Source organism: Eleginops maclovinus, chromosome 21, assembly GCF_036324505.1.
Source record: "Eleginops maclovinus isolate JMC-PN-2008 ecotype Puerto Natales chromosome 21, JC_Emac_rtc_rv5, whole genome shotgun sequence".
Classification (NCBI taxonomy): Eukaryota; Metazoa; Chordata; class Actinopteri; order Perciformes; family Eleginopidae; genus Eleginops; species Eleginops maclovinus.
This window is the reverse complement of record NC_086369.1, coordinates 1,852,902-1,874,256: the sequence shown is the minus strand read 5'-3', so window position 1 is coordinate 1,874,256 and position 21,355 is coordinate 1,852,902. Positions and strand designations below refer to the sequence as shown.

General features: G+C 44.8%; 1 long non-coding RNA gene across 1 annotated transcript; it reads left to right on the top strand.

The window, feature by feature from the left end:
* The first annotated feature begins 725 nt into the window (after positions 1-725).
* Positions 726-14,624, top strand: LOC134858082 (uncharacterized). The gene is made up of 3 exons (XR_010164923.1): positions 726-800; positions 2,177-2,248; positions 13,595-14,624. It is a non-coding gene; the product is annotated as an uncharacterized LOC134858082 (long non-coding RNA).
* The last annotated feature ends 6,731 nt before the right edge of the window (positions 14,625-21,355 follow it).

Below are 21,355 nucleotides of genomic sequence, written 5' to 3'. Positions count from 1 at the left end.
GTCCTCTGCATTTAACCCATCCTAGTACTAGGAGCAGTGGGCAGCTATTGTGCAGCGCCCGGGGAGCAATGGGGAGGGGGGATTGGAGGTGTCCGGTGCCTTGCTCAAGGGCACCACAGCAGGGCCTAGGAGGTGAACTGGGACCTCTCCAAGTAGCAGTCCACTTTCCATAATTACAATATTTGCTGCCAAAATGTACTGGAGTTGAAGTTTAAAGTAGCTTTAAGTGTCTTTAAGTACAGTGCATGAGTAAATATACTTCCCAGCACTGGTTTGTACTGCATGCATGTAGTAAAATCACAATACATATATACAGTAAATACAGTGTGATAAAGGGGATTTGGATTATACTGCCCTCCTGCGGTGAAATGTGAGTACTACATCTAACCTTAGAGGACTATATGACTCATTGCAGTGACTAAAACCCAATATTTGCTAAAGAAAATCGGAGTTTTTAAATAAGATGGCATTAAATAAATTGTACAACTCATAAATGAATCACTGACACCTCTTTGAGCTCTTTTGTAAAGTATGAGTGCATTAACTCATGTCTTTCCCTACTGCAATTTTCCATTCGTCCACCAGATGCCCTCGGACTTCCCCTCCTTTCCTATCACCTGACTGCTCCACACACCTGTTCCCACTTCCCTCATCAGTGTGACCCCGCCCACCTGCTCACCTGCACCTCGTTCCCTAATCAGCCTCTCAGCACCGGCCCTGTTTCACTCCTTCCTGTGGGACCAGTGCAGTTCTGTGGCTTCTCAGATGCTGTAGTTCAACCTGCAAACACATGGTTTCAGGTACTATTAGTCTTCTTAGTATTTCTGTGCTTCAACTACCCTGGATATTATATTTAGAAATGTTTATTTCTGTTATTTACTGAACAATGTGAACATCATCAGGATTAAAGGGGCCCTATTCTGCTCATTTTCAGGTGTACATCAGTGTGTAGTGGCTCTCCTGTGACCTGTCTCCATGCTTTAATTTTCAAAAAGCTCTTTATTTTTCTCATACTGCCTGTTCTCACCCTCTGTCTGAAACCACAGCCATCATGGGCTATAGAAACTGCTCACCACCACAACCAGCAACACCATCAACATCACATTTGTGCATAACGATGTATTTTATTTACACTCTAAGCCACACGCGTGAATGCGGCGATATTCCTTTTACACATAGAGTGTGTTTACATTGTTTCATATCCGTTTCCACTTAATCTGGGTTATTTCACACACAGGTTTGAGACAAAGAAAGCTTTTGTCAGCTCGCACAATTCATACTCCCCGTCTTTAGTCTTGTTTCTGTTAATCAGTCCTCAGACAAAGAGAGCAGCAGCACTCACCCCTAGGGCAAAAAAGGAGAAACTCAGCCTGGCTGTCTCCCCCCCTCCTCCCCCATGCATCCCTCCCTTTCAGAAACCCCTCTCCTGTCTCTGTCTCAAAGGCAGAGATGAAAGGGAATAAGCAATGCGTCGCCTTTGACTGTGCGGTGTTATTAGGGGAAGTTTACTGGCCATGTCTGCGTTTTTTAAACACACCAGACAGCTGTTAGAGAGGCTGTGGCCGCTTGGAAAAGAGACTTAAATACTTCAAATTACACTCTTTCATGGAGAGACTCATAGACTGGCTTAGGGAGTAATGGATTACATGTTATCAGGATACAAAAAAAAGCAACTAATCCTGACAGTTGCACGAAACATATCAGATTACTTTCATATCTCTAAAAATTGGAGATTACTAGCAGGATTACAATGTTGAAAATTGACCCATTTTCCTGTCTTGTTTAAATCCACATATTGCTCATGCATTATGATGTCCTCCAGCAGGGGGCGGTAGAGACCACTGGGACTCAGCTCTCTGTATTGTCTTACCCACCGTTGGGGGTTATGTGGGAACATTACAGTGAGGCTATTCAAGGCCAAAGCAGGTTATTTCAGTGCACCAAAATAACCCTGAACGTCCAGCAGTAAGGACGGAGAGCTGGGGGAGATAAGGTCAGAATGATGTCGGCCCAGCGATGCATGCATAAGCAATTTTTTTATCCCAGACACTGGAATCAATTTATATTCAGGGTTGTCTGTCTCCTCGTACACCAGAGGAATATTCTGTTGTGGTACGCCGGTGTTACCTCACATAACCCTGCTGCAGTCTCATCTCCGTTCTGCTCCTGTCTGCAGCACACACACACCAGTCTGAAGACTGAGCTGCGTTTACTGAGCGTGGGATTCTGGATGCTCGACCTGTGGGATGTGAGTGACAGACACACACACACACACACACACACACACACACACACCCCCAGCAGTCATGAGTCTGTCTGGAGGTGGATGACATGCATGCATTATGGCACGGAGTGTACGGCACAGTGTGTATGACTCAGAAGTGTGTGTGTCATCATGCTGCTGCTACTAATACAGTCCAACTTGTAATGAGGTAATCAAGGGCATTCAGTGTCTATTAATAATGTTAATATTACACATTTCTTGACCGGTTTGGTGTAGTTTTTCAGTCTCATTGCCCTTTAAAGTAGTGATTCATCAATTTTGGTACTTTTTGGGATATCTTATTTGTTTATAAGTCATATCCCGGCCAGCTTTGGATGCCAAGAGGAAGCCTGATTAGTCATAAAATGGTTCATATTAGGTCTAGTGTCTCTCCCGTCTCCATGCTTTAATGTTCAAAAAGCTCTTTATTTTTCTCATACTGCCTGTGCTGCAGCACCTCTTTTCACCCTCTGTCTGAAACCAGAGATGTCCCGCCCCTTGTAGAGTGCTAGCCAGTAGGAGTGCAAGTGTTCCGTAGTGATGTCGCCATGTTCCGGAACTTATTTTGATGCCTGAAATAGAAATAGCCACGGGGCTGTTGTTCATCAGCAGCCATGACGTCAGATTCAACACGTTGTCGGTTATTATTGACCACATCAGCTCTGACTCGTACGCATTCTTGTGCAATCATCTGTTCCCCCGACATGTCTGACGTGTGAGCCGCAGAGAGCAGACGCTTCCAATGCATCCCATCTGCTGCCAAATGGAAATATGGAGGATGCATTGGATGAGGAACTGAATGAGAATAACTTGTATTCTGTTGGCAAAGATTCCTTGTTTGGTCCTTTGTGAGTCAGTGGCGAAACCAGGACGGATTTCAGAGCCTCTCCTATTTGTGCATCCCTGTTACTGGTCTCTACTGGCCAGTTTTTCTTTCTTCTCCTTGCACAGAAAAGTGAGTAGGAGGACGGAGAGAAATAAGACGATGAGGAATGAAAGGAGCAACTTGAGGGTGTATATATTTATCCTTTTTCGCTGAGTCACAAATCAAAGAAACGACTGGAAAAAAGCCAACGCTTTGAAGGGATCACAAAGCCTACTGTTGCAAGAAGAAGCTCAAAAACAAAGCAGCTAACAGCAGCATTGCATTAGGGTTTGAGTCACTTAGGGGGCTTTTATTATGGATGTGATTTCTCAGATCACTGGAATCACTAGTGACTGATGCTAGGAGTCGTCACAAACCCTGATAATTTCCCCGTGTCCGCAGAGACAACACAAGATAAACAAGCTTTTGTTCTGTTGTCAGAGAGACTCGTTTGTTTGGCTGTTTTTGCGCTCCATAATTGATTCTAATTAGGTGTAGCAGTTCACCCGGGCTGCGTGTGTTTTGGAGTAAAAACAAAACAAAACCAGGGCTGAATTTTCACAGAAGAATTCCTCAGCTCATCTGTTCCCAGTGCCTGATCCACGGCTCCAAGTTGGAACCAGTGTGTCATTAGGTATTCTTTCCAGCTTTGGAAAAAGAGAAGCAGACTGTCTCCAAACACATGGTTCTGATTTGCGGGAGAACATGAGTTGTGTTGTGCAGCAGCCTGTCCCTTTCAATCAGTCATCAATCAATCAGGGTTTATTTTAACAGCCTAATATCACAAATTGTACATTTGTGTCCGGGGAAAATGGAAGAAACTTTGGGTAGAAACAGAGGAGGACTATCCCTCTCCCGGGACGGACAGACGTGCACTAGATGTTGAGTGTAAATTAAAGACATTATACATTTACAATATAGGTGGTCTAGATGCTAAAAAAGCAATCACGTGTCTATATATAAGAAGATGAAGATGGTGTTTGTCAACAACCAGAAACAGAATCAGGTTTATTAGTTGGTTTACACACATAGGAACTTGCCTCTGTGTGTATGGTGCATACATAGACACAGATTTAGAAGATAAAAAAGAAAAACAACCAGAAAACACAAATACTTACATGAAAATATACGTAGACTTAAAAGTATGTACAGTATACTATGACAAATGAAGAAAATACAATATGTGCAGAATTGTGTTGAAAAGCTGAAATCTGTGGAGATATTAAGTTACAGCTTATGTATAAATGTGCCTAAACCACGTATGAACATCTTAAGTCCGAGGCTCTCAATGCAACATCATATATAAGACATAAACCATAAAACAAACAATAAAGCTAGTGCAAGAAGACACAGAGTAGAACTACAGTGCAGATTATGTTGCATGAGCCATGTGCAGCCGTGTGTGTCCTCTGTCCTGCATGCTTTCCTGCAGGTGTGTTTGTGCACAGCCTGAGGGGAATTGAGCCTCAGTACAGCTGAGTGGGAGTGACCTAACCTGTCCCCTGTGTGTCCATATGAAGCTGCACAAGAACCCTCCCTCCCCCACTGTGACCATGCAGAGGCAGTGTTTGTGTGTCAGCCAGAGTGCACGTTTCACACATGTGACCACCGTGGAGGCGGCCGGAGCTCTAAGCTGCTTTGCCCGGGCTTTAGGAGGGCCGTGTTGTGCTACATGCCTGCAGGGGGTGACGGCATAGCTGAGCACTGGAGCATGGTGCCCGGGGTTTCACATAACAATGCTGGGTCAGGGCGGCTGCAGAGCCACTGAACTGTACTGCTCACACACACAGTTCTGGTTTAACGGGCAGTGGAAGTGACAGCATTAACCTGTCAAAGGGACTCAAAAGTATTTATAATTATCAGAGGTGGGGAGTGTTCCTACACTGTGGTGCTTCGACTTTTATGACAAGATCTGAGTACTTCTCCATCCTCTGATAATTACTTGCTCGATCCCCAAAGAAAGAGCTGCTTTTTTATTGATGAGGACTTCTTTTTGTCGGTGATTTACATATATTTAAATATGCTCAGATCTGATAAAGTGGAAAGCACTGACACAGTTTCTCAACTCACTTTAGTCGAGGATGATTAATTGTGGTGCAGATTCACTGCAGGAGAGGGAGTGTTCAGTGTGGAGAGTTGTGTCCTGCAAGACTTAATGTTTTCTGCTATTGATGACACACACACACACACACACACACACACACACACACACACACACACACACACACACACACACACACACACACACACACACACACTCTCCCTCCCTCCAGATTGAGTGCATGTCGAGAGCTGGAATATCAGGTTTCCTGTCTTTGTGCAGAGTTTGTACTCACAGCTTCACCTTTGTTCCTCCTCTGTCAGCACAGCAGCTCTGCTCTCTGAGGACTGTGCAGAAACACAGTGTCTCTGTCACCAGTGGATCTACAGTACACTCATCACAACAGCCTTATGTATGCATTTGGATAATCAGGAGCGAAAAATGGGTCCTAAAAGTGTTTAGTGATATTTGTTTTAGTGAGGATTTTGGATTGGTTCATTCATGGTTTCGTTCTGCACAAATTGTTGTTTCGACGCACTCCCCTTCTGCTATGGAACCCCAGATGACCCTGCTGTGGCGCCAGTAGAGGCCGGGCAACGAGGAGGAGGAGGAGGAAGAGGAGAGGAGGGGAGGCAGCATAGAGCAGAGAGGGAAAGTTTATGAGGATATTAGAGTACATTTATGAAGCTAGAGAAAAAAACTAGAATATTGAACATGCGCCAGAAAGGGAAAAATAGGGTGTAGCTGGAGAAGGAGCAAGTGTTGGAAGAAGTACTCGGATACTTTAATCCTACAGTAAAAATCCTTTAATCTTAAAGTACTCCAGTACAAGTAAAAGCCCTGAACAACAGAGTATTCCTACACTCTGGTACTTCTACTCAAGTTACTCAGTACTCTCCACCCCTGGGACTGAGTTGCTCCTGCTTTTAACTTAGGATTCCTGTCATGCATGTGAGTGATCAGCTGCAGCCGGCTGAGGTTTGACTCCAGGATGCTGTCTTGTTGAAATGTGATCCATAGACGTCACACGGCGCAGCTCCTGGAATGTCCTGCGTAGAGACAGAGCGAAATCAGACAGAGGCCGACTGTAATCTCTTATCTGCGGCTGCACACTCTGTCCTGCTGCACCGACCGCCAGGCTCGTATCAGCAGCCTTTATCTGAGAGGATACACAGTATTGACATTTCAAAGCAAGATATAACGTTTTACATTTCAGAATAATACGCTGCATTATATTTTTACTGATGTGTTGCATGCTTTTTATGTCATTTGGGGTTAAATTCAAAGGGTCATCTGTGTTGGTTCCCTAATCAAGATCAGATTACTGATTTTTGAGGGAAGTTGGGGAAGCAGCTGTGTTGTCTCTGGCTCTGAAGGGAGCTTTTTAAAGTTTGATATCATCAGGTTTATCTGGGTTTGGGCTTTGGAAACACATTTTTAGCAGGAACATTCACTCTCAAGAGGGTGGAGTTGGATAGATGTTGGCTTTAACTGGACAGGAAGGTTGTTAGGAGTTGCATTTTGGGAGGTTTATGATCCACTGTTACCTCTGCTTTAGTTTGACCTTTTTTATTTCTTTGGGTTTTTGACACAAATCTTCCCCTCTTTAATCAATCAATCTGTTTAATCTTAAAGAGGCCCTACAATGCACTTTTTCAGATTCCTATCTGTATTTTTGTGCGACTACAGGTAATAATAAGGGCCTCTTTAAACTGTAATATTATATGTTTTGGAGTGGGTGCAATAACAGGAATATTGTATTTGCTTTATACCAAGCAGAGGTGGAAAATAGGAACATTAATCACACTTAGTTTTGATGCTGATATTTTATGCCATTATATATGGACTTTTCCTTAAGTATAGTATACTCCTTCCAACGCTGCACACTGGTTTTTATTACAGTCCGAAGTGTGCATGTCACCAGGAGCTGTTTTGGTTATACCGACCCTGTCCACTGGAGGCAGTGTTCTGCAGACCCTCTGCACACAGTCTGCTCGTGAAGCTACACATGATGCAACCATGTTAAATATCCCCACACTATTGCAGCAGTTACTCATGCATGTGACGTGCATTCTTAAACGATTACTGCAGGATAATGTGTGTCTGTGAGGGGAGGATGTGTAGCTTGTTCCTTACATACAGTGAGAGGAAACATACATTGATTAAACTACCATAATTCCTGAGTGGAGAGTTTAGAAACTGAGCTGCATTTTGTGTTGGTTGTTTGGGACCTGAGGCACACATGTGATGTTCTGCACATGCTGATCCTCCCCTGTTACACAAGGCAACCGCTACATGTGTGTGTGTGAGCTGCAGAGAGTGCACACGACCATGCTCACCAGTGATGAATTACTGTGGCTATAAAAGACACTCCCATGGAAATCAGTATGATTTGTGTGTGCTGCATGAACTGGGTAAAAAGAAATCCCCTCTACATATTAATCAGCCCTTTTGGTGTCAGATTATTGCGTTTACACTCAACGCCTCTCCTCTGCTTGGCTATTTATTTTTAATGTTTGTCTGTTGAAGCTCTCAGGGGTTATCTGCACATCTGCACTTTCTGCAGGCTGATTAGCAATATGCACATTAGCCTTCTGTTTGCATGTGGTGCAGAAAGAAGCCACAGTGTATGACCTGCTGTTACGATCAACATTTGTTTAGCGTGTGTGGCTCTCAGAGACCGTTACATCACAAACAGGTTTATTACCAAGAACAGAAAATACTCAGGGTTGTTGACTGACTGCACTGTACTGAAATAAACAACAACTTAGTGTGAAGCATGAGGGTGAAAAGGTAAAGGGACTCCACCTTGAAGTGTGTGCAGAGTGAGACATAAAGAGGTGTTTTGTTGGTGTCTGCAGAGGCAGGTTGGAAGATGACAGCCTGCTGGGTGTGTGTTTTCCTGCTGAGCTCACGTCCCTCAACCTCCACACACACAAACCCCTGCACTCCCCCTCCTGAGGCACGACTCTGGTCGCTGTGGATATTAATACACTGCTCTGCCACAGAGTGCGCTCAGCACAGGAGTGAAAATATCTGACAGGCACTATTTATAGAGCCTGCAGGCGGACAGGCGGAATCCACGGCAACACGATCCAGCCGATTCTGGAGTCGTGTTGCACACAAGTCTCCTCCTGTACACTACTTCATCTGATCTCATCTTGTTCTATTGGACTTATACATTATTTCACTTCTCATGCATTACTTTCACATTGATCTTGTAACATCAAAACAACCATTTGACATTTTTTATAATCAAAAACTGAATATAGAAAGTGGCCATGTTTGTAGTTTCTGTGGGCTGATTTTGACTACCATGAGTAGTGGTGCTACCAGAGAGCTCCAGATGAAAGTGAATACCTCTTCTCTGGACAATTGAAACAAATCAAATAAGCTATCTGTCCAATCCAAATGATCCAGACACCCCTACAACTTCAAAATCGACCAAATATTAATCAAAATCAGCCCGTCAGGACTACAAATATGGCCTCTTTCTGGTTTAAACTGCCATATTGGATCCTCTACATGTCAGAAATGGATTAAGCCTGCTGAATAATAGATAGATAGATAGATAGATAGATAGAATCGGAGGATGAAACCCTCTTTATTAGTCACATACATGCACACAGCAGAGCACACACAGTGAAATGTGTCCTCTGCATTTAACCCATCCTAGTACTAGGAGCAGTGGGCAGCTATCGTGCAGCGCCCGGGGAGCAATGGGGAGGGGGGATTGGAGGTGTCCGGTGCCTTGCTCAAGGGCACCACAGCAGGGCGTAGGAGGTGAACTGGGACCTCTCCAAGTAGCAGTCCACTTTCCATATTTCAAGTCTGTTGGGGACTTGAACCGGCGACCCTACGGTTCCCAGTCCAAGCCCCTACTGACTGAGCCACTGCTGGACTAACCCCCTAAACCACTCCAAAATTTGCCAAGCCATTTGACTGCATAGGTTATGGTGCGATTCAATGCTAATTCTGCAAATTGCCCAACAAGTGCAAGTTAGCATCCGGCGGTTTCTATGTGCTGCAGACCCCTACTATACATTTCTATCGTAAAACTTTGGGTTCCTCAACATTTCCAATCCACGGAGAGTTGCTGCCGGGGCCGCAGCAGCACAACGTTTCTGTTCAATGCCGGTGGCAAACATGGGGGGGGGGGGAATTCTGTTGTGGAGTGTGTAGATGAAAGAGACACACATGTGGCTGCTGAAGTTAAAACACATGTCATGTGATATTCATGCAGGTGTGTTCTGTCACCTCCACACACACACACACACACACACACACACACACACACACACACACACACACACACACACACACACACACACACACACCACACACACACACACACTCTTTAGATGTTAGAGCAGTGATGCAATCTTAGAGGAATGTATAATTATTATTACACATGCTTCAAATCAAGACCACGACATGCATTAAAGATGACACACACATACATCAGCTGGGTGGACTGACCGGCTCGTAGGCATCCTGTAACATTCTGAGAATCTGGACACAAACTCAGGAGGAGGAAAATGAAAAGCTGCGTTGCCAAATGTTGACCTGTCACCTGCCTGATGATCACACACCAGCAGCAGGACAGTGTGTACTCCACAGTGTGTACTCCACAGTGTGTACTCCACAGTGTGTACTCCACAGTGTGTACTGCAGCAGCAGTGAGGTCTTAACAGAAGTGCAGAAAATACTTTCACTAACTTTAAGAAATACACCTATACCACAACTGTATTTAGGTAACACTACGACAGTATTGGCAACAAAATATAAACTACTATACGTCTGTGTTTGCACATCTCCTCTCACGTGACCTATCCCCAGCCAATCATGCTTAGTGTTTGCTATAATATTGAGAATATTCTCTTACTTGTGATTTTAAAACCCTTTGCATGACGTGGATCCGTGTGTAGGTGGGTCAAAAAGTTGTTTGGGAAAGAACAGATTTACGCCTTTTTGTAATGACGTCATGAGGACTTGATGACCTTAAACTCGGATTATGTTCTGCTTCTTTGTCCGATAACTTCAGCAGTTCCCATGAGTGCATTCCCAGTTCCCTCTTCTGGAAGAAGCTCCACTTTATCTTTATATATTCATGTGACTTCTTCACATCAAACTCCCCGCGCTGCTCCACCGTCTCCTTCTGCTGCTGTAGCACAACTCAGCTTGACGCTCAGTGCTTATGACACCTCTGTCGCCCCCTCCACCCCTCCAGGTTAGCCTCCCTCTTCTTCTTCTCCTCCACAGTACTGTGTGTGTATGTGTGGTGTGTGTGTGGTGTGTGTGTGGTGTGTGTGAGAGACAGAGACAGACACACAGAGTGGTAAACAGACGGCCTGGCAGACATGGTCATCTGCTTGTCTGCTCTCATGTGACTACACTGTGTTCCTGCAAGTTCTCAATACAGGGTGTGTGTGTGTGTGTGTGTGTGTGTGTGTGTGTGTGTGTGTGTGTGTGTGTGTGTGTGTGTGTGTGTGTGTGTGTGTGTGTGTGTGTGTGTGTGTGTGTGTGTGTGTGTGTGTGTGTGTGTGTGTGTGTGTGTGTGTGTGTGTGTGTGTGTGTGTACTGCCTGAGCATGAGGAGGGGTAGTCACATGTTCTCCGTCGTGCTTCCCAAAGCCCGTCTGCTCACCTGGTGGTTGCCATGGTAACAGCCAGACAGCGGCAGACTTTGCACCAGCCTCCTCCTCCTCCTCCTCCTCCTCCTCCTCCTCCTCGTGGGAAATGGTGAGAACCGAGTGGAGGTTTTTTAGGGGAAAAAACCCCCAAACTTGATGCTTTTCAGGGCTCTTTTTTTTTTTACATTTCAGCAACTTTCCCTTTTCTGATGGGAGGTTTTTAATAAGGACTCTTTGTTGGATTTCGTTGAGCCGTAAAGTTTTTTTTAATGAATATCCCACGGTGTGCCTTAGGGGTGTTTCAGACAAAGGGCCTAATGTTTGCACACACCGAAATATCCCTCATAGCAGCCAGGCTTAAGAAGTGACAGTTTACATGTAACAGGTAATGAGGATTAAAGAAAGGTATAAATAAGGTAAAGATTGGGGAGGACAATGTCAAAGTTCATTTTTATACAGATCAATGTATTAGAGGTGCACGTACTGCCTGCATTTTCTGTTTTGGCGTTCATTTAGGCTCCCGTCTTCTTTTCTCTGTGGAGACCTGATTTATTAACCTCATTTCTGTTTGCTTTCATTCAAAATAGCCTTTGTTTACTATGCTGCTCTGTAATTTAAGACGCATATTGATCCTAAATACCTGTACTCTAAGGTCACATGGTTCTCTTATTAAGTAAAAACCTTGTTATTAATATTTATTCTCTCTTGGATTTATCTGCATTGCATTTGATATTGAGGTAATCCAAAAGGAACGGGAAATAATCAGGTTACATCAGAACTGTGTTGCGTTTTATCAGCTCTCTTTGACCCCTCAAAGCGCTTTACATACTACATGTACTACGTACTACCTTACTCTAGGAAGCCAATACTCACACACACCGTTGGCCATCAGGAGCCACTCAGGGTTCAGTATCTCACCCAAGGATGCATGGAGCTGGGATCGAACCCACAACCTCCTTGAAAGACGACGCACTCCCTCGCAGCCACAGTCGCTTCTCAGATTAGATGACATTTTCTTACAGGTTCAAAAACACACACACACACACACACACACACACACACACACACACACACACACACACACACACACACACACACACACACACACACACACACACACACACTTTGTAGCCTGTCTCTATTGGATCATTTGCATCTCCTAAAGAAGGGAAACAGGAACGCTTTGTTGTCCTGGTTTTTTTTTAAGACTCTTGCAGCTGGACTGAGGCGCTGCTGCAGACTGAGCACTTGTTCCTGTGGTTCAGGGGATTTTTTTTACCCCCCCCTCCTTAATTGTGCCTCCAGTTTATTATGCTGACGCTTGAATAGCAAGATGTTCCCGGCTTTATCGCACCAGTTGCACACTTCTGTCCTTTGTGTTTTGCCAGCTGCCCTGAGAGGAGGAGGAGAGGGAGGGGGAGGAGGTGTGTGGTGGCTGCACTAAATGTTATTTATGGTATGTGGAGTTGTTTTTACAGATATTCCTGGTGGAGGACTGAGAGTGGTGTCTGTTATGCTGCAGATTTGAAAGGCCCACTGTGATGTCTGCAGGGAAAGCTTATGAATTAAATATATATTATAAATAGTAAAATATAATTTAGTTATAATCAGAATTGTCACTTCTATCTGTCCTCCTCCTCCTCCTCCTGACTCCCCTCACCCTCTCAGCCCGGGATGGAAAGATGATTGTGGAAGAGGGGATGGACGGATGATTGTGAGACGGGGGACTCTGTCTTTGGGATGCCCACAACAACACAAGCATGTGAGACTCCCTCAGGCTGCTGGGAGACACTTACATAAAGCAGCTCCAGACGTTCAGACTGTACTCCCCCTCACATGCTGCCACCTTCCCTCTTTCCCAGCCTCTTTGTCTCTCACTCATCATGATGCTCTGATTAGTAGAGGTGGGAGGAAGACTCAGATCTTAAGTAAAAGTAGAAAAATGTAACTCAAGTAAAAGAAGAGCATCAACAAAAACTGTACCTCCCATTCCCACCCCCGGGCCTCACAGAGGATTGCCAGAGGTCAGTGTGTGATGTGCAGCTGTAGGGCGAGGAGGAGGAGGAGGAGGGGTAGAAATTGCTGACTCCCTACGAACGGCCACCCACGTGACGTCACGGTTCCAGCTCCCATGCAACAGCCAGACTCCCATGCTGCCTCTGTGGTGTGAGCAGAGTGTGTAGTCTCATTATTCAGTCAGATTTGGAAGGATACAACAGTAGAAAGTCACAGGAGTCGTTGTTGTGTTGGCAGGAGAGAATCTCTTTTACTGTTACAATACCAATGCAATACTTTTTCTCTAAAGAAGATTTTGTTATGCATTAAATCATTAATTAATTGACTTTGCAGTAGTGTAAGTAACGCCCCATTCAAAGTGGAAACGGCTCAGTGAAATGCTAATGATACGTCATGAAATAACTAACCGAGAATCCCAGCTTTCGATGCTTTAAAGTGTTCAATATTTAATGCAAAGAGGACATTACTTAAAAGCCATTAGGGTGTCAATGTCCAGCTGTTATTGCATGAACCTGGAGTCCAGGATGACACCCTTATATTGTGTATTGTGCAGCAATGAATAACATCGGGGTCTCAAGCAATATTATTTAAGCCCAAATATAAAGAAACAACATGCGTGTTTCTCGAGTAGCTGCTGGAAGAAATTGAATTTATTTTGCCCAAACTGTAAATATAGACTACAGACACAAAGCACATATTGACTCCACAGCATCACTAACTGATTTAAACCCCCCCCCCCCCTCTCTGACTAGTAACATTGCTTCCTCTCATCTGCAGACACCCTCACTTCCTGCGCGTGGAAAACATCCCTCGGATTGTTTTTCTATTTGTACACTGATTCTGGGCGTGCTTCCCAGTCGGCACGTCGCCCTTGGCAGCGGCAGACGTTTTTCTCCCGTCCTTCACCTACTTCCTGCTGCAGCTCGGCTCCAGTGTGGCCCCGCAGACGGAGGCTCCCGGCAAACAGGCGCAGAGAAAACCAGACGGATTATCTTTGAGATGGAGACAGATCATCGCATAACACAGCTAACTATCAGCATTTCACCGCCTCTGGGGAACGCCGCAGAAAACTCTGACTTACACAGATTATTATCAGCAGAGAAGTTGTGTGGAAGCTCTCAGGGAAGAGCGGCAACAAAAGGGTTTATCCCGGCATCCTATTTAGCTGTTGTACGACAAAGATCAGCCGCTGATATTCTAAACAGATCACGCTGATAATCTCATTCAGGGTTGCTGAAACTATGAATATTTAAAGAGGGGTTTTCCCGGTCCTGTAGTGGGTTTTTGTGCATGTAACGGTCTGCAGAGGCTGAAATCCTCCCCTAAACTATCCTGATTACATTATCCCGTTCCATCCGTTACTCCCCAAGCCTGGAGAACACCCCTCCATTGTGGCTGTGATAATGGGCATGTGTGTGCTCTTCAGAAGAAGGACAGCTTCTGCCTTGGGGTGCTTTTTAAGTTGAGAGGTCACGACCCCTGAGGGGAGAGTGGTGACAGGACTTGTGAGGGTCACTCGTCTCGTGACCGTTCCTCTTTATTGTTAATATGACAGGTCGTGGTGATTCTGCGTGATGAAAGCAAGACAACATGTGACTACAGTGTGATGCTTTAAATAACTTTGCAGTTGAATCCTCCGGCATTAACTCTGACCTCATCTAAAAAGAAAAACACCCGCCCGCTGATTCACTGACCATCGGGGATTAGCACAATTCTTGGGTTTTGGCAGCTCTAATCTACAGTAGATTTATGTCACGGGTTTACTCATCTGGATTATTTTTAGACCACCACTGCAAACCAATCAGATTTTAGCGCCGCCTATAATTTGTATTTTTAGTCTTTATTCTTTTTAATTGTTTATTATTTATTCATACAAACTTACATTGTTTGAATTATGTATTAATTCTCTTAAATATTAAACTGCTTCTTTATTATTATTGTTTTAATTGTATTTATTATTATATTTAATCACTATCACTTGAATAAAAAAGTACTGATAACAACAATAGAATATTAATATTAATTATAAAATGCTATAAATCATTTTATTTGATCACTTTTTAATCAACTTAACATTCAAACATTCATTCAGTTTTTTCGTCAGAAGCGTATAGATTGTTGATCTGGAGTCACGTTGTCTTGGTCATACAGTTACCCCGGCAACCAATGCCGGACATAGTGCTGCATGAACAGCAGCGGACCGGTTGCTTGGCGACCTGACCTCAGGAAGTCACGGGGCACTCGGCTCGCCTGTTTGAACTCTGAGAAAAACTCCCGTTCAGACATAAAGTTAAAGTAGGGAGAAATCACAGACTACAAACATGGCTGCTGGTAAAGCTTTGACTGATTTACTTTAAGGACACACGCTAATATTCCTCCAGTCACAGACACTATATGACCTGTCATTTACTTCCAGTTATTACATGTATCCCGTGAGTCTCACATGTTTCACAGCTGCCCTTTTGACCTCACTTTCCTCTTTCTTCCAAACCCACATGTATTGAGTGCCTGTTTTCACCCTCTGCCTGAAACCAGAGCCCAGTCTGCTCAGAAACTCGGTCTGGACTTTGGGATTTTAGTCTTTGCAGACCATTGACATGCACATAAAAAGACACTACAGGAGAGGGCAACGCATAAATATTGATGAACATTTCTTCTATAAACATGGACTTATCCTTTAATCCCTTGAATTCTCCAAGGTGAAGGGTGGTGTAGTAGCTTGCTTTTGACTAAAACTCTGGCATTCAAATGGTTTTAAGTGCTGCCTAACAGACTCCCCCTTCCCTCTGCACTAGACAGGTGACTTCAGTCCTGACTCCACTACTTGAGACTTACTTCTGACTTCCTTTGCAAACACCTGTGACTCCCTCACACACTGAGCGAGAGGAGGATTTACGACCTGTGGGTGAGCTCTAACGTGTCGAGGCAGTAATATTATGACTCAGGATGAGATCACCCTCACAATGGGTGATGGATGGCGGGCTGCTCTTCTCTCTCCCGCTCCCTCTCATGAATGAGTCACTCTGCTCAGTAGATGTACGCCGTTATGAATGACGCCAGGCAGCGACCCTCACTATCGCCGTGCGCACAGTCTGTCACGATGTTAAAGCAATAAAAGAAGTAGGAGCTGATGCACACACGGGGGGGGGGGGGCTTCAGAGCGTCAAGCGTGCATCACGTTCACTCACTGATGTCAGCTTTCCAATATGACACCTCACACTTATTACTCATCCCCCTGGCTATTTTAAAGCAGCATGCGCTTTGTGTTGGGATGGAGACGGCACATGACAGCATGTCCCCATATGTGGTCATGGGTAAATAGAGAGAAGTTAAAAAAGGAATCAAGCTGTCGCAGATTGAGCTACTTATGTCATCCCTATGGTCTCGGTTGGACCTATTTATAGGAAGTGTTGCCTTTTATATCACCGCCAGCTACAATGGCCTTTTATCCCCCACAGACAGCCAGGCATGTTGATGTGGACTTAATGAGTCAACACAAATATAGATCTGCAACCACTGGAGAGTCACTGGGACGATCGTAAAGCCTCCTTAATTCAGTTTGTGTTTATTATTGTGTTTTTTAGCGTACAAGCACACACAGCCTTTAACCCCCAACATCAGAGAAGATACAAACAGGGATCATGTTTCCCTTTCCCTTTCCTGTAGGTTTTAGTGCATGTAAATGGTCTGCAAAGGCTAAAATCCCTGTGTTCCCCCGGCCTGAAAAGCTTCCATTGGTCTCCTTTGTTTACTTCCAGAACACAGTGACATCACTATGAAACACTAGCACTTCTATTGGCTAGTGCTCCAACACATTGTGCGTGATAGGCTAAGGGGCGGGACATCTATAAGCAGTTGACCAATCACAACAACGCTAACCAATCAGAGCAGACTGGGCTCTGGTTTCAGACAGAGGGTGAAAGGAGGGGCTGCAGCACAGACAGGAGGAGAGAAATAAAGGGACCCTACAAACTGATATACACCTGAACATCAGCAGGAGAGGACTCTTTAAAGTAGAGACTCTACATACTGATATACACCTGAACATCAGCAGGAGAGGACTCTTTAAAGTAGAGACACTACATACTGATATACACCTGAACATCAGCAGGAGAGGACTCTTTAAAGTAGAGACTCTACATACTGATATACACCTGAACATCAGCAGGAGAGGACTCTTTAAAGTAGAGACCCTACAAACTGATATACACCTGAACATCAGCAGGAGAGGACTCTTTAAAGTAGAGACACTACATACTGATATACACCTGAACATCAGCAGGAGAGGACTCTTTAAAGTAGAGACACTACATACTGATATACACCTGAACATCAGCAGGAGAGGACTCTTTAAAGTAGAGACACTACATACTGATATACACCAGAACATCAGCAGGAGAGGACTCTTTAAAGTAGAGACTCTACATACTGATATACACCTGAACATCAGCAGGAGAGGACTCTTTAAAGTAGAGACTCTACATACTGATATACACCTGAACATCAGCAGGAGAGGACTCTTTAAAGTAGAGACTCTACATACTGATATACACCTGAACATCAGCAGGAGAGGACTCTTTAAAGTAGAGACACTACATACTGATATACACCTGAACATCAGCAGGAGAGGACTCTTTAAAGTAGAGACACTACATACTGATATACACCTGAACATCAGCAGGAGAGGACTCTTTAAAGTAGAGACACTACATACTGATATACACCTGAAATTGATGTCCTCTTTAAGTTCAGCTTTACATGTTTTCACAAGTGTTCTCAGAAACAGAAACAAGCCCCCAGCTTCTTTACGTAAATGAAAGGTTTCACACTTGTTTTGCCAGAGCGCCAGGTCTGCTTGTTTTTGCTCTGAAACACGAGAGCCCCTCGGGACACTCAGTGTTCACCACACAGGGAACAGAGGGCTGCATCTGCAGAACAAACAGTCGTCGCCCTCGCTGTGTTACTGCCAGCCTGCCAACTGCCCTCCCTGCTGGTTACCATGACAGTATGGGGAAGCAAAAGCATAAATAAATCTCCAACTCAAAAACAATTCCTCGGTAGGCTGTAAAGCTAAGGAGGCTGGATGTGCAGATTGTTCATGGTTACAGAAAGGGAGAAACTGAAGCAGTGAGATTTCTGAGGTGATTTGTTGTATCCAAACAAACATTTTGCAGCTTCCTGTAAGAAAACCCTTCCTTTTACACACAGCAGCAGCAGGTGGAGCATAAGGTGGAGGGCTCTGACCGGTAAGAGCACACAAAAGGCTCAGCTGCTCCTGATTTATGTCCAGTCCCCCCCCCCCCCTCACCCTATCTGTGCAGAGTTGCACAACACCCGTCTGGCTAGACTGTCCGTCTCCTTGGTGATGGAATAAACGCTGACAAATATTGTTGGTAGAGGGGCTGGGGAGGGGTTGCACGAGGGTTGTGCACACTATAGTGGATAGGGGGAAAGACTTGGCTCAGATTGACCAGGAAGTGAAGTGAATAAGACACCATAAAACTATACTGTCCTCTAATTTTTTTGATCCTAGATATCTTATCCTGTTTTACTACAAACCCTGCCGCGCCAGGGTTCAATCAAAGTTCAGGCAGAGTCCGACTGTCAACGTGACTTAATGCAGAACTAATGCACTGATGACCGGAGACTCATGTCCTCTGTCTTCGTCCCTGCACCCTCCTCTCCTTCATGACTCATCTGTGCCTCCGAACGCCCAAACACAGATGGAATCATGACTTGATGATTTCTGCCTTTGCTCTGTGACTCAGCCACCGACACATGCCTCCCCCATGGTGTTGTGGGCTCAGCAAGTGCCACCTCCCTGCTTTTGTCATCAGTTCTCTGTGTGCCTGAAAGTGCTGTTCTGCAGACCTGATTGAAAAAAAAAACTAAGAAGTGTGTTCTGCCAGATTCCTAAACTTTATACAGTCATAATTATTCTCAAGATTACGGCTGCTTATCGGCAGTAGTTTGTGGACACCGCAGCAGGTTATATGGCTGTAGATCAGAGGTCAGAGCCAGTGGTATCAAGCTGCAGCTGGGTGTACGAAGCACACACAGACACACACTTTCACCTGCATCGACACACACACGCACACACTGCCTAGCATCGTGTAGTTAATAAATGTCAGATCAGCTCTGCAACAGCCTGCTCGCTGTTTTACTTACAGAGCTATTTTGGCAAGTTTATCTTAAATACACACACATCCAGTATGTGTGTGTGTGTTTGTGTGTGTGTGTGTTTGTGTGTGTGTGTGTGTGTGTGTGTGTGTGTGTGTGTGTGTGTGTGTGTGTGTGTGTGTGTGTGTGTGTGTGTGTGTGTGTGTGTGTGTGTGATGTCAAGGCCTCACTACTCTCAAACTGCTGTGTTTGCTGATGGAAGCAGAACGGACAGATCTGGCTCTTCTGCATGTAGCTGAATGTGACGCAACAGAGGAGGAGACAGATGGTTTTTCCATTGAAAGCTGACTTTCTCATCGAGTGTATGCGTCACTCAGTGGCTATGAGTGTGTTACTACTGCAAGTGTTGTAGATTCACTTTCACACGTACCACTAAAACTACATTTCATCCATTGCACTTCTTCTTTTAGGCTGTTCTTGTGTCATAAAGTGTGATTTCTCTGCTTTCATGTTCACACGGCTCTTCATTTTTCTCATACTGCACCTCTTTTCACCCTCTGTCTGAAACCAGAGCCCAGTCTGCTCTGATTTGTAAGCCGATTGATCGACCGCTTAGAGATGTCCCGCCCCTTAGCCTACAATGTGTTGGAGTGCTAGCCAATAGAAGCAGGAGTGTTACATTGTGAACAGATAACTCACTACAGGAAAAGGAAACCCCAGATCCTAATTGGGCTCCTTTTTATATGTATTTATTATATATGATCTTTATCATGTTAGCTATTATTGCATTGATTGCATTGATAGCAGCACTCCATATAAACCGAAAAGCACTTATTATAGAATTATAGAACTAAAACACTGACATTGATTTAGAGGGTTTGATTCTCCCTTTATAGTGTACTTAAAAAGTTCCCTCTACATCAAGATCTATTTCATAATCATATTTCAACTTAACACCGTGGGAGGTGAAACAATGCTTTGATTGCATAAGATTTCCTCCCAGCATCGCCGCAGTAAATCAGCCCTCCCCTGAGCTCATGTGAAATATTCTAAGTGCCATTACCCAAATGCTGCAGAAGTGAAGAGCCGGCACTACACATAAAACGGGTTTACGGTCGCCTGTAGATGGGCTCATCAAACAGTCTGTGTGTGTTATTCATAAGATAACTGCTTGTGAAAGGTATGGCAATCGTGTGCTCCGTAAATCTGCTGTATGCTGATGACTGCAGTGTTTAAAACTCTACCGGCTGGGGGCTTCTGCTCTTCAGTTTGTGTCTGAGCGACTGCTGTCAGACTCCCCTCTCCACACAAAGGCATTATTCAGTCCTCCTCCTCCTCCTCCTCCTCCTCCTCCTCCTCCTCCTCCTCCTCCTCCTCCTCCTCAGGTTTCCCTTGCAGGCTTGTCCTCGTCTCCTCTGAAGGAGCTTTTAGGCTCCTCTAACTCACTCTGCCCCAATTAGCTGATCACAGAGAGGGGTCAGGGGTCAGGTTCCGGGGGAGAGGTCGCCCTCCTCCACTGAGGGCCATTCCTCTTCTTTCAATAACCCGGATCACGATGCATAGAGGCTGGGTAATTGATTAGGGATAGCTTCTATTAGATTTACAGACCTTAATGCTGTGAATAAAACAGCTGTTAATCATGGAGCTTTGAAACAACTAATTATTAGATTAGATTTACTTTATTGATCCCAATTTATGAAATGGTTTTGGTGCGATACATCAACAGTAGAGAATAAAGAGGACATGTCTCCGTGCTTTAATGTTCAAAAAGCACCTCTTTTCACCCTCTGTCTGAAACCAGAGCCCAGTCTGCTCTGATTGGCTAGCTGGCCGGTTCTGCTCATACTTTAGCTCTGTAACCGTGTCCATATTCAGAGCGTCAGCCTGTGCTTTTTCTGGGAACTTGTGATGAATCGTGGTGTGTGAGAGTCATGCTGGGATGTACAGACAGCCCGGCCGGCTCGTTGTGTCAGTCACTGCGTCTCCCAGGAGCTCGTCTGGTATGTAAACACGGAGGTGCCACACGACTGGAGAAAATATGCTCATCACGACCTCTCCTTAAGCCGGAGGAATGTGCGATTCACACAAACACACAGGAATGTGCACCTACACCCCTGGACACACGCACGCACGCGCACACACGCGCACACACGCGCACACACACACACACACACACACACACACACACACACACACACACACACACACACACACACACACACACACAAACACACAGGAATGTGCACCTACACCCCTGGACACACACACGCACACACAGACAAAGTACTTTGACTCGTGACACCAAAAGTAATCAACAAAAACTAAACCCTCTCAGTAGCTGTCCTTGAGCGCTCCTGATTTATAATGTGCAACTGAATGTAATTATATTGGACTTTTGAAGCTGCAGATGAGGGGGAT